Source organism: Trichomycterus rosablanca, chromosome 11 (assembly GCF_030014385.1).
Source record: "Trichomycterus rosablanca isolate fTriRos1 chromosome 11, fTriRos1.hap1, whole genome shotgun sequence".
Taxonomy (NCBI): domain Eukaryota; kingdom Metazoa; phylum Chordata; class Actinopteri; order Siluriformes; family Trichomycteridae; genus Trichomycterus; species Trichomycterus rosablanca.
The window spans coordinates 10,355,001-10,367,210 of NC_085998.1; positions in this window are offsets into that span (position 1 = coordinate 10,355,001).

Genomic DNA, 12,210 nt, shown 5'->3' on the forward strand with positions numbered 1-12,210 from the left:
AATCTAGAAAATCTAATTCTGATAAGACAAAGGTTGTAGTAGTTAACTAGTAACCTGTTCTAGTTACTACAACCACAGCACAAAATAAAAGGCCCTTCAGAATGGGTACAGTAAGTAATCAAATTTTTTTTTTTTAATTAACAAAAATCGTGAAATGCAAATTTGGATAAGACAAAGGTTGTAGTAGTTAACTAGTAACCTGTTCTAGTTACTACAACCACAGTACAAAATAAAAGTCCCCCAGCATGGGTGCAGTAAGTAATCAAATATTTTAAAAAATTAACAAAAATCGTGAAATGCAAATTTTTAAAAGACAAAGGTTGTAGTAGTTAACTAGTCACCTGTACTAATTACTACAACCACAGAAAAATTTTAAAGTCCAAAAACATGGTTGCAGTAATGAATCAAATATTTACAAAAACGAACAAAAATCTTAAAACGCAAATTCTGATAAGACAAAGGTTGTAGTAGTTAACTAGTCACCTGTACTACTTACTACAACCAAAATACAAATTAAAGTTTCCCCAGCATGGGTGCAGTAACTAATCAAAAATTTAAAAAAATTAACAAAAATCAAGAAACGCCATTTTTTATAAAACAAAGGTTGTAGTAGTTAACTAGTCACTTACACTACTTACTACAACCAAAATATAAGTTAAACGTGCCACAGCATGGGTATAATAGGTAATAAAAAAAATTAAAACATTAACAAAAATCGAGAAAGGCAAATTTTAAAAAGACAAAGGTTGTAGTAGTTAACTAGTGACCTGTACTAGTTACTACAACCACAATATAAGATAAATGTCTCACAGCATGGGTATAATAAGTAATCAAAAATTTAAAAAAATTAACAAAAATCGAGAAACGCACATTTAGAAAAGACAAAGGTTGTAGTAGTTAACTTGTCACCTGTACTACTTACTACAACCACATTTCAAATTAATAGTCCCACTGCATATGTACAGTGGGTAATCAAAAAAATAAAACAATTAATAAAAATTGACAAATGTAAATTTTGATAAGACGAAGGTTGTAGTAGGTTGTAGTAGTTATTTAAGCCAGCTGTAGCCTAGTGTTTAAAGTACTTGACCAGTGATCAGAGGGTTGCTGGTTTAAGCCCCAAAATTTTGACTTGAGAAACCTCTGTCCTTTTTGTCTCCTGACGTTTGGCCCACATTTCCTGAGACAGGCTGATGTCTTGTAATTTAAGTGGTTTTACAAGAAGGCCATCAGGGAAACTGTGGTAGACAATGTGCTCAGTGTACCTGCCCTGAAGAGAACTGTGCATTTTTCTCACAAACTGTCCTGGATGCAATCCTTTCTTTTTGTTTAGGATGTTATGCTTGATTATACCAAACCATGCCTCAACATGGCAATTCGTCTCTCTTGTTTTTTTCAGAGAAAATGTCATCAGTGTTTTCTGTTTTGTCAGTAGATTCCCCAACATAATTCCACTCCAAAGAGGAAATATTGAAAGATAATGTTCAAACAGTTGATGACGCCTGGACAGTAGCATGGATTTTTATCTGATGACTCTTCCTCTTTATTAATCTTTAACTTAACAGAATCAGAAATACGCCTGAAACAAGCAGAGAAAGGTGAAGTTCCCACATGGGTTTTGGAAAATCTCTGCAATCCTTCATCCTGGTCGATTTCAGCTGCTCTGTCATCTGAAATTCTTCAAGGTCACATATTTTGGCTGTAGCAATAAGATCTTCAAGTCTTCTAATGTTTCTGAGAACATCATCATTCTTGTTCTTGTTTAACAGCACAGTACAAAATGATTGAAAAATGTCACATGCATCATCCATACAGCGAGTGTTCTGTAGTCTTGCCAGAATACGTACAAAAGTCTTTCAATCCTTTGTCACTGGTTTGTTTACCAACATCCACCACTTAAAAACTTAATCATGTAAAATAATTAAAAACTTGAAAATCTTGCATTTTCAAGTTCCATTATAATATTAAGCTACACTGTGGATTAAATCCAACTTTATAAATAAAATGCAACTGTATCGTAAGTGTAGTTAAACATATTCATGATTATATTGTAATATGTTAATATGCTAAGTTATTATTATATTAAGGTGATATAGACATACAGTGTATCACAAAAGTGAGTACACCCCTCACATTTCTGCAAATATTTTATTATATCTTTTCATGGAACAACACTATAGAAATAAAACTTGGATATAACTTAGAGTAGTCAGTGTACAGCTTGTATAGCAGTGTAGATTTACTGTCTTCTGAAAATAACTCAACACACAGCCATTAATGTCTAAATGGCTGGCAACATAAGTGAGTACACCCCACAGTGAACATGTCCAAATTGTGCCCAAAGTGTCAATATTTTGTGTGACCACCATTATTATCCAGCACTGCCTTAACCCTCCTGGGCATGGAATTCACCAGAGCTGCACAGGTTGCTACTGGAATCCTCTTCCACTCCTCCATGATGACATCACGGAGCTGGTGGATGTTAGACACCTTGAACTCCTCCACCTTCCACTTGAGGATGTGCCACAGGTGCTCAATTGGGTTTAGTCCATCACCTTTACCTTCAGCTTTCTCAGCAAGGCAGTTGTCATCTTGGAGGTTGTGTTTGGGGTCGTTATCCTGTTGGAAAACTGCCATGAGGTCCAGTTTTCGAAGGGAGGGGATCATGCTCTGTTTCAGAATGTCACAGTACATGTTGGAATTCATGTTTCCCTCAATGAACTGCAGCTCCCCAGTGCCAGCAACACTCATGCAGCCCAAGACCATGATGCTACCACCACCATGCTTGACTGTAGGCAAGATACAGTTGTCTTGGTACTTCTCACCAGGGCGCCGCCACACATGCTGGACACCATCTGAGCCAAACAAGTTTATCTTGGTCTCGTCAGACCACAGGGCATTCCAGTAATCCATGTTCTTGGACTGCTTGTCTTCAGCAAACTGTTTGCGGGCTTTCTTGTGCGTCAGCTTCCTTCTGGGATGACGACCATGCAGACCGAGTTGATGCAGTGTGCGGCGTATGGTCTGAGCACTGACAGGCTGACCTCCCACGTCTTCAACCTCTGCAGCAATGCTGGCAGCACTCATGTGTTTATTTTTTAAAGCCAACCTCTGGATATGACGCCGAACACGTGGACTCACCTTCTTTGGTCGACCCTGGCGAAGCCTGTTCCGAGTGGAACCTGTCCTGGAAAATCGCTGTATGACCTTGGCCACCATGCTGTAGCTCAGTTTCAGGGTGTTAGCAATCTTCTTATAGCCCAGGCCATCTTTGTGGAGAGCAACAATTCTATTTCTCACATCCTCAGAGAGTTCTTTGCCATGAGGTGCCATGTTGAATATCCAGTGGCCAGTATGAGAGAATTGTACCCAAAACACCAAATTTAACAGCCCTGCTCCCCATTTACACCTGGGACCTTGACACATGACACCAGGGAGGGACAACGACACATTTGGGAACAATCTGGACATGTTCACTGTAGGGTGTACTCACATATGTTGCCAGCTATTTAGACATTAATGGCTGTGTGTTGAGTTATTTTCAGAAGACAGTAAATCTACACTGCTATACAAGCTGTACACTGACTACTCTAAGTTATATCCAAGTTTCATGTCTATAGTGTTGTCCCATGAAAAGATATAATGAAATATTTGCAGAAATGTGAGGGGTGTACTCACTTTTGTGATACACTGTATCTATCTTCGATAATTATGCTTTACTGTTTTAACGATTTTAAATACTTTAATTTCATTGAGAAATAAAATTATTTTAATCTTGGAATACATTTCAACTTTAAAAATGGCAGCATGTAATGGACATTGCCCAAAATAACACATTTATTTCCAGGTCAATGTTTAATTAAAATTGATTAAGATATTTGTTAATTACTGTTCCATATCACTAAAAGACAGCAAAATATTATTTTATATAATCATATTATTTGGCTTAAGTTGGCTATAATTGCACAAAGTGTTCACAATTAAGGCTAATATGCCAGGAAAATATTTATTACATTTATTACATTGTAATTAACATATTATTACGAAACATTTAGCAGATATACAAATAATACATAAATAACAAATATTAGTAATAAATAAATATTACAAAATGTCTACTAGAACCTACCTTATCCATTGAGAAAGATGCCAATATCCGGATTTTCCTTAATGATATATTGTTGGCTCTGTATCATTTTGTCTGACCACCACTGAGCTATCACAGGGGCAGTGGTAGCTCAGTGGTTAAGGTACTGGACTAGTAAACAGAAGGTTGCCGGTTCAAGCCCTGCCACCACCAAGTTGCCACTGTTGGGTCCCTGAGCAAGGCCCTTAACCCTCAGTTGCTCATTGTGTTCAGCTCATTGTGTAAGTCGCTTTGGATTAAAGCGTCTGCTAAATGCTGAAAATGTAAATGTAAATGTTGTCTGCCTGACAGCTACTAATCCTAATGACCTTAAGGTGTAGGGGTGTTTACAATGCCTGAAGTGGTAGCTGAGAGTTGATTGGTTAAATCTCGACATGTCAGTCTTCTGTTATATATGGCTTGGTTTACTGTCACCTTTTGGTTTGCTGCAACCTCTTACTTTGCATTTAATCTTGCTCATATTAAGTGTTTATGCTACTAAGGCAAACAGCATACACAATACATTTTGCAACAAATTTGTGTGGACTAATTAACTGATTTTAATTCTTCCAAACTTACTTTTCCTTAGCCCAATGCTGTAAATCAGAAACATTAGATCCACTTTCAAATTGGTTAACAACAAGGAGCTTACCAATTATGATGCCCAGGCATGTTGTGATTTAATCTTAAATATGCATTTAGTTTGTGAGTCAGTAGCTTTATTGCAATTGTTTTATGCCTTTAACTCCCAATAATACGTATGCACTATCTGATACATTACATTGTATTAAAGGAAACATTAAATTAAATTGAAATTGAAATTAACAAAGACTGGTAAGCTTGTGAAAAGTTTTTTATTAAAGATGATCTAATAGATGTAACAATAATGTTTGAGAGAGCTTCTCCTTTGTATGTTCAGCATACAGATCATACTGCAATACATAAAAAAAAGTTGGACACATGTTTAAAACCTTTTGCAATATTGAAAATTGTTGATCATTTGTGAACTAAGAATAGTAATTATTGCAATTTTCAAGTGCAATTGTTAGTTGTAGTAAGTAGTTCACCTTTCGGGTAATTACCAAAACATTAATTATATAAAAATATATTATTACACCTTGATTGAATACTGTACTGTAGTAGGTAGTATAAATGACTAAGTGAGTAATACAACCTTCCTTATAACAAAATGTTCATTTATTAATTTGTATTTTTTTAAATGTTTGATTCGTTACTGTACCAATGCTGTGAGACTTTTAACTTATATTGTGGTTGTAGTAACTAGAACAGGTGACTAGTTAACTACTACAACCTTAGTTTTATAAAAAATGGCGTTTCTTGATTTATGTTAATTTAAAAAAAATTTTCATTAGTTACTGCACCCATGCTGGGGGAATTTTAATTTGTATTTTGGTTGTAGTAAGTAGTACAGGTGACTAGTTAACTACTACAACTTTTGTCATTAAAAAATTTGCATTTCACAATTTTTGTTAATTTTTAAAAATATTTTATTACTTACTGCACCTATGTCTTTGGACTTTTAATTTGTATTTTGGTTGTAGTAAGTAGTACAGGTGACTAGTTAACTACTACAACCTTTGTCTTATCAAAATTTGCGTTTCCCGATTTTTGTAAATTTTTATAAAACTTTGACTCATTACTGTACCCATGTTGGGGGACTTTTAATTTGTACTGTGGTTGTAGTAACTAGCACAGGTCACTAGTTAACTACTACAACCTTTGTCTTATCAAAATTTGCGTTTCCCGATTTTTGTTAATTTGTATAAAACTTTGATTCATTACTGTACCCTTGCTGAGGGACTTTTAAATTGAAACGTGGTTGTAGTAAGTAGTGCAGGTGACTAGTTAACTTCTACAACCTTTGTCTTATCAAAATTTGCGTTTCACGATTTTTGTTAATTTTTATAAAACTTTGATTCATTACTGTACCCTTGCTGGGGGACTTTTAAATTGAAACGTGGTTGTAGTAACTAGCACAGGTCACTAGTTAACTACTACAACCTTTGTCTTATCAAAATTTACGTTTCACGATTTTTGTTAATTTTTATAAAACTTTGATTCATTACTGTACCCTTGCTGGGGGACTTTTAATTTGAAACGTGGTTGTAGTAACTAGCAAAGGTGACTAGTTAACTACTACAACCTTTGTCTTATCAAAATTTGCGTTTCACGATTTTTGTTAATTTTTATAAAACTTTGATTCATTACTGTACCCTTGCTGGGGGACTTTTAATTTGAATTGTGGTTGTAGTAACTAGCAAAGGTAACTAGTTAACTACTACAACTTTTGTCTTATCAAAATTTGCGTTTCACGATTTTTGTTAATTTTTATAAAACTTTGATTCATTACTGTACCCTTGCTGGGGGACTTTTAATTTGAAACGTGGTTGTAGTAACTAGCACAGGTCACTAGTTAACTACTACAACCTTTGTCTTATCAAAATTTGCGTTTCACGATTTTTGTTAATTTTTTTAATTTTTTTATTACTTACTGTACCCATTCTGAGGGACTTTTATTTTGTACTGTGGTTGTAGTAACTAGAACAGGTCACTAGTTAACTACTACAACCTTTGTCTTATCAAAATTTGCGTTTCACGATTTTTGTTAATTTTTATAAAACTTTGATTCATTACTGTACCCTTACTGGGGGACTTATAATTTGAAACGTGGTTGTAGTAACTAGCACAGGTCACTAGTTAACTACTACAACCTTTGTCTTATCAAAATTTGCGTTTCACGATTTTTGTTAATTTTTATAAAACTTTGATTCATTACTGTACCCTTACTGGGGGACTTATAATTTGAAACGTAGTTGTAGTAACTAGCACAGGTCACTAGTTAACTACTACAACCTTTGTCTTATCAAAATTTGCGTTTCACGATTTTTGTTAATTTTTATAAAACTTTGATTCATTACTGTACCCTTACTGGGGGACTTATAATTTGAAACGTGGTTGTAGTAACTAGCAAAGGTCACTAGTTAACTACTACAACCTTTGTCTTATCAAAATTTGCGTTTCACGATTTTTGTTAATTTTTATAAAACTTTGATTCATTACTGTACCCTTGCTGAGGGACTTTTAATTTGAAACGTGGTTGTAGTAAGTAGTGCAGGTGACTAGTTAACTTCTACAACCTTTGTCTTATCAAAATTTGCGTTTCACGATTTTTGTTAATTTTTTAAAACATTTGATTCATTACTGCACCTATGCTGTAAAACTTTTAATTTGTACTGTGGTTGTAGTAAGTAGTATAGGTGACTAGTTAACTACTACAACCTTTGTCTTATCAAAATTTGCATTTCCCGATTTTTGTTAATTTTTATAAAACTTTGACTCATTACTGTACCCATGTTGGGAGACTTTTAATTTGTACTGTGGTTGTAGTAACTAGCACAGGTAACTAGTTAACTACTACAACCTTTGTCTTATCAAAATTTGCGTTTCATGATTTTTGTTAATTTATTTTTTATTTTTTGATTCGTTACTGTACTCATGCTGTGGGACTTATAATTTTTAATGTGGTTGTAGTAACTAGTACAGGTGACTAGTTAACTACTACAATCCTCATCATATCAAAATTTGCGTTCCTCAATTTTTGTTCATTTTTTAAATATTTTGATTCATTACTGTACCTATACTGTGGAGCTTTTAACTTGTATTGTGGTTGTAGTAACTAGTACAGGGGACTAGTTAACTACTACAACCTTTGTCTTTTCACAGATGTGCGTTTCTCGATTTGTGTTAAAAAAATTTATTTTTTGATTACCTATTATGCTGTGGGACTTTTAATTAATATTGTGGTTGTAGTAACTAGTACAGGTGACTAGTTAACTACTACAACCTTTGTCTTTTTTAAATGTGTGTTTCTTGATTTTTTTAAATTTTTTAAAAACCTTTGTAATGCACCCAAACTGGGGGACTTTTAATTATTATTGTGGCTGTATTAACTAGTACAGAAGACTAGTTAAGTATTTCAACCTCAAAATTTGCGTTTCTCGCTGTTTACTGTAAGCATACTGTAGGATTTAATACAGGTGTATTTGACGGTACACGCCACTGGGTAATTACTACACCTCGGAACTTTATAGACGCTCCCTTAGCACTTCCTTAGCATTTCAGCGCGGATGCACCTCACATTTACCAAATAACGTTAAATAAAAATTATTAGAAAAACCTTTTTAAACAAAATTAATTGTAGTTTGTTCCTTGTTTACTGAGGTATCAGTTCGTGCAATTAATTAGTTTTTGGATGTTTATTAGCCGAGAACGAGCCGAAAGAAAGTCGAATGTCAGGCGAATGTCCAATATAAAACTAACTTTACCACGGTCCTCCTATTTACCAGAGGGGCTGTCCGTGTTTTAAAGGACAATACATTATAGTGTAAGTCCAGATAAAATATTCTATTCTAAAAGCCCCTTTAATACATATAAAATGTCCATAATTAATCTGTTTAATTCCTTATTAGCTTTATATGTTTACTTTTTGATGTTTACTTTAACATGCAGCTGAGCTTTTCTAACATTTGTACAGTTTGGTACCACTAAAAAGGCTTTGCACACATTTTTGGAGAGTAAATGTGAGGATTTTTGCCCAGTTAGTCAAAGAAGCTTTTGTAATGGTATTAGTTAATGGAGCCAATCACGCATCTATACACAGTGCAAACCAGTGTAGGTGCCCATCAGGCCCATGCTGCCATCCTGCCAAGTGTCCTCTTTTTGGACAACCAAAATATGGTCACCAGGATTTTCTCATTGCCCCCAAGCACAACTCCAGCAAAGACAAACATTTTTTTGCTCCACTCAAACAGCTGTGTAATACTGAGGTTGTTATGCTGATAAGCCTGCACACACATGGCGTTGCCTAGACTAAAAGTGAATACTACTTAAAATAATAACCAAGTGCTGCTCGCCCTGTTTCAGGTTCAGAGATCATTAATAGGAGAAGAAAAAAAGCCTTCACTTTTGTTGCGCTGGGGGCAGTGAGTATTAGTTAATGATGCCAATCACGCATCTATACACAGTGCAAACCAGTGTAGGTGCCCATCAGACCCATGCTGCCATCCTGCCAAGTGTCCTCTTTTTGGACAACCAAAATATGGTCACCAGGATTTTCGTTCTCTCAGGGCCAGTTGGTGCTGGATGACCTTTTCCACAAAACAATCAATCAATAAATAAATACATTTTATTATTATTATCAGTCATGGTAAAATTAATAATAATAATAATAATAATAATAATGGGTGGTGTGGTGTGTAGAGCTGTTGCCTCACAGCAAGAAGGACCTTTTCTGTGTGGAGTTTGCATGTTCTCCCTCTCAACTGAAGCTATTTGCAGAATAAAGTGAAGGTCATTAGTTAATGATTCATGAATTCATGTCAAATATAAGTTGATGTTGCTTTGTTACAATCAACCTCACTACTATGGAAGCTTGTAACACATAATGTGGTAGGTTAAAACAATAACACAGATGCCACAGTTACTAGAACCAATTTGTAATGGTAAGTTCAGTATTGGACAGTACGGTATACTCCTACCCTGACCTTTTTTTGCTGAGGGAACTCTATTTTGTAACTCTATTTTGTAACAGTTCCCTCTGTAATATTTGGAACAAAGATGGTACAGGAAAGACCAAACTGCAGAGGCAGTGATGAGTCCTGTGGGTATTTTTAAATAGAAAGAAAAGCTTACATAGCCGGTGACAAATTAAAAGGAAATGTTTGTAAAAAGTGCTTTTGGGTTATCATATGGCAAACAGAAAACTTCAGCGTGTCTTGAAATTAATTAAATAAGTCTCTTGAATTGTACTAGTATAAAATTGTACTAGTATAAAATTGTACTAGTATAAAAAAATAAATAATTGTACTAGTATAAAAAATACCTAATCCAGGTTTTAAACATATTTTTACAAAATCATTAGCATGAGCGGCCTCACAGCAAAAAGGTCATTGGTTTGATTTTCTGGTCTAGCGGTCTGGTTCCATTCTGTGTGAAATTTGCATGTCCTCCCCATGTTTGTGTGGAATTCCTCTGGGTGCTTTGGTTTCCTCCCACAGTCCAAAGACACAAAGTAACATTTTGTGGAAAGTCTTCTCAGAGAAGTAAAAGTTGTTATAAGTATACCTGGATGTTTAATAATTTCTTTGGGATAGGGGCAATATCACTCAGGCTGGACATGAATGTTTTTTTTTCTAAAAATAATTGATTGATTTTTTACTTAAGTGGTTCTCAGGTTTTACAGTGGTCTGTTATAAGGGGTTTGAATCTCAGTAGTGTTACTGGCCGCTGGGCATCTTCACAAACATACTTGGCTATGTCGTTAAATGCTAAAGCTAGGCTTTGAACTGGCACCCTGTTTTGAATGAAGCAAAATGAAATTATATGAAATAAAATAAAAAATAGATGTATGATTTAAAAATAAGACAGGATGAGAAGCATTACTTAAAATGCATGTTGAAGACACTGTTTGCTTGTTAAGATTTTAGTTAAGGCTTCAGTTGATGACTTCGATGTACTACCCAATTAAAAAAAAAAAATTGGGACAGTATAAAAAATGCTAATAAAATAGATGCAGTGTTTCTTACATTTACATAGACTCTTATTTCATCTTATATGAACCCAAAATATTTCATGTTTTGTCTGGTCAACTTCGTTACAGTTCTTAACATACATACTTAACATGCATTTTAGGCCTACAACACATTCTAAAAAAGTTGGAACAGGGCAATTTAGGGCTAGTAATGAAGTAAAAAAATAAAACTAAATAATGACATGATTTCAAACAGGTAATGTCAACCGCTGATTATAATCATGATTTGGCACAAACATGTTAGATGGAAGGAAGAAAATAGGTTAATTGTTAAGGGGGTTTACAGGCTAAAAACAACAATCTTTATATTTTTCAAAATGACAGTTTTTGTTTATACTAACAGCATTTACTTTACTTCTACTTTTAATACTTAAGTACATTTAATATCAGCAAATTACTTTTGATACTTAAGTACATTAAACATCAGATACTTTTTGACTTTTACTCAAGTAATATTCTAAAAGGTGACTTCTATCAAAGTAAATTTTTGGTAAGATATTTGTACTTTTACTCAAGTATGGCCTCCAGGTACTTTATACACCACTGCCCATGGTTTTAAAATAGATTATCTAACAAGCTAATGGTTTAATTTCCTAAGGAACAGGAATGACATCCTTCCTCCCAGTACTTAGAGAAAGAAACAAACAATAAGCACAGAAAAATGTCTCAAACAGCAAAAAATCTTCCGCAAACTTTTAGGTCTTTTTAGGTTTATTCTTTTTAATGTTTTACTACAGCTCTGTCCTGGTCAGGGTCACCATGAGCCCATGCCTCAGCATTATTTCACTGAGAAAATTCACCTAGCCAATGTTTTTTTTTTCCACATTCAAAATCCTGAAGATAATTTTGACATTAAATCTGTCATAAAATGTGCTGTGTCATACTAAGTGCTGCTCACACTGTTTATGTCAATTCCTAGGTCAAGCCCCAGTAGCATAGTTATTATGCTGCTGATTGGCCAGTGTAAAGGGTAAGCCTGTTAATACTACTACTAATAATACTTCTGCTAATAACAATAATACTGTTACTACTACTACAACTGCTAATAGCAATACTACTACTACTACAACTACTACAACTGCTAATAGCAATACTACTACTACTACTACAACTACTACTACTAACAATAATACTGTTACTGCTACTGCTCCTACTACAACTACTACTAATAGCAATAATACTGTTACTACTACTATTGCTACTACTACTACAACTACTACTAATAATAATAATAATAAGAACAATAATACTGTTACTAGTACTACAACTAGTAACTGTAATGTAAATCGCTTTGGATAAAGGCATCTGCTAAATACTAAAAATGTTTTTTGGCTTTAGCTGTCAGTAAAATAAAATGTATCACTAATAACTTTCGTTCATTCATTTATTGTCTGTTGCACCGCTTTAACCTCCTAGGTGAGAAACCACTTGGACAGGTTGCCAGTCCATCACAAGGTAAAAACACAAACACACA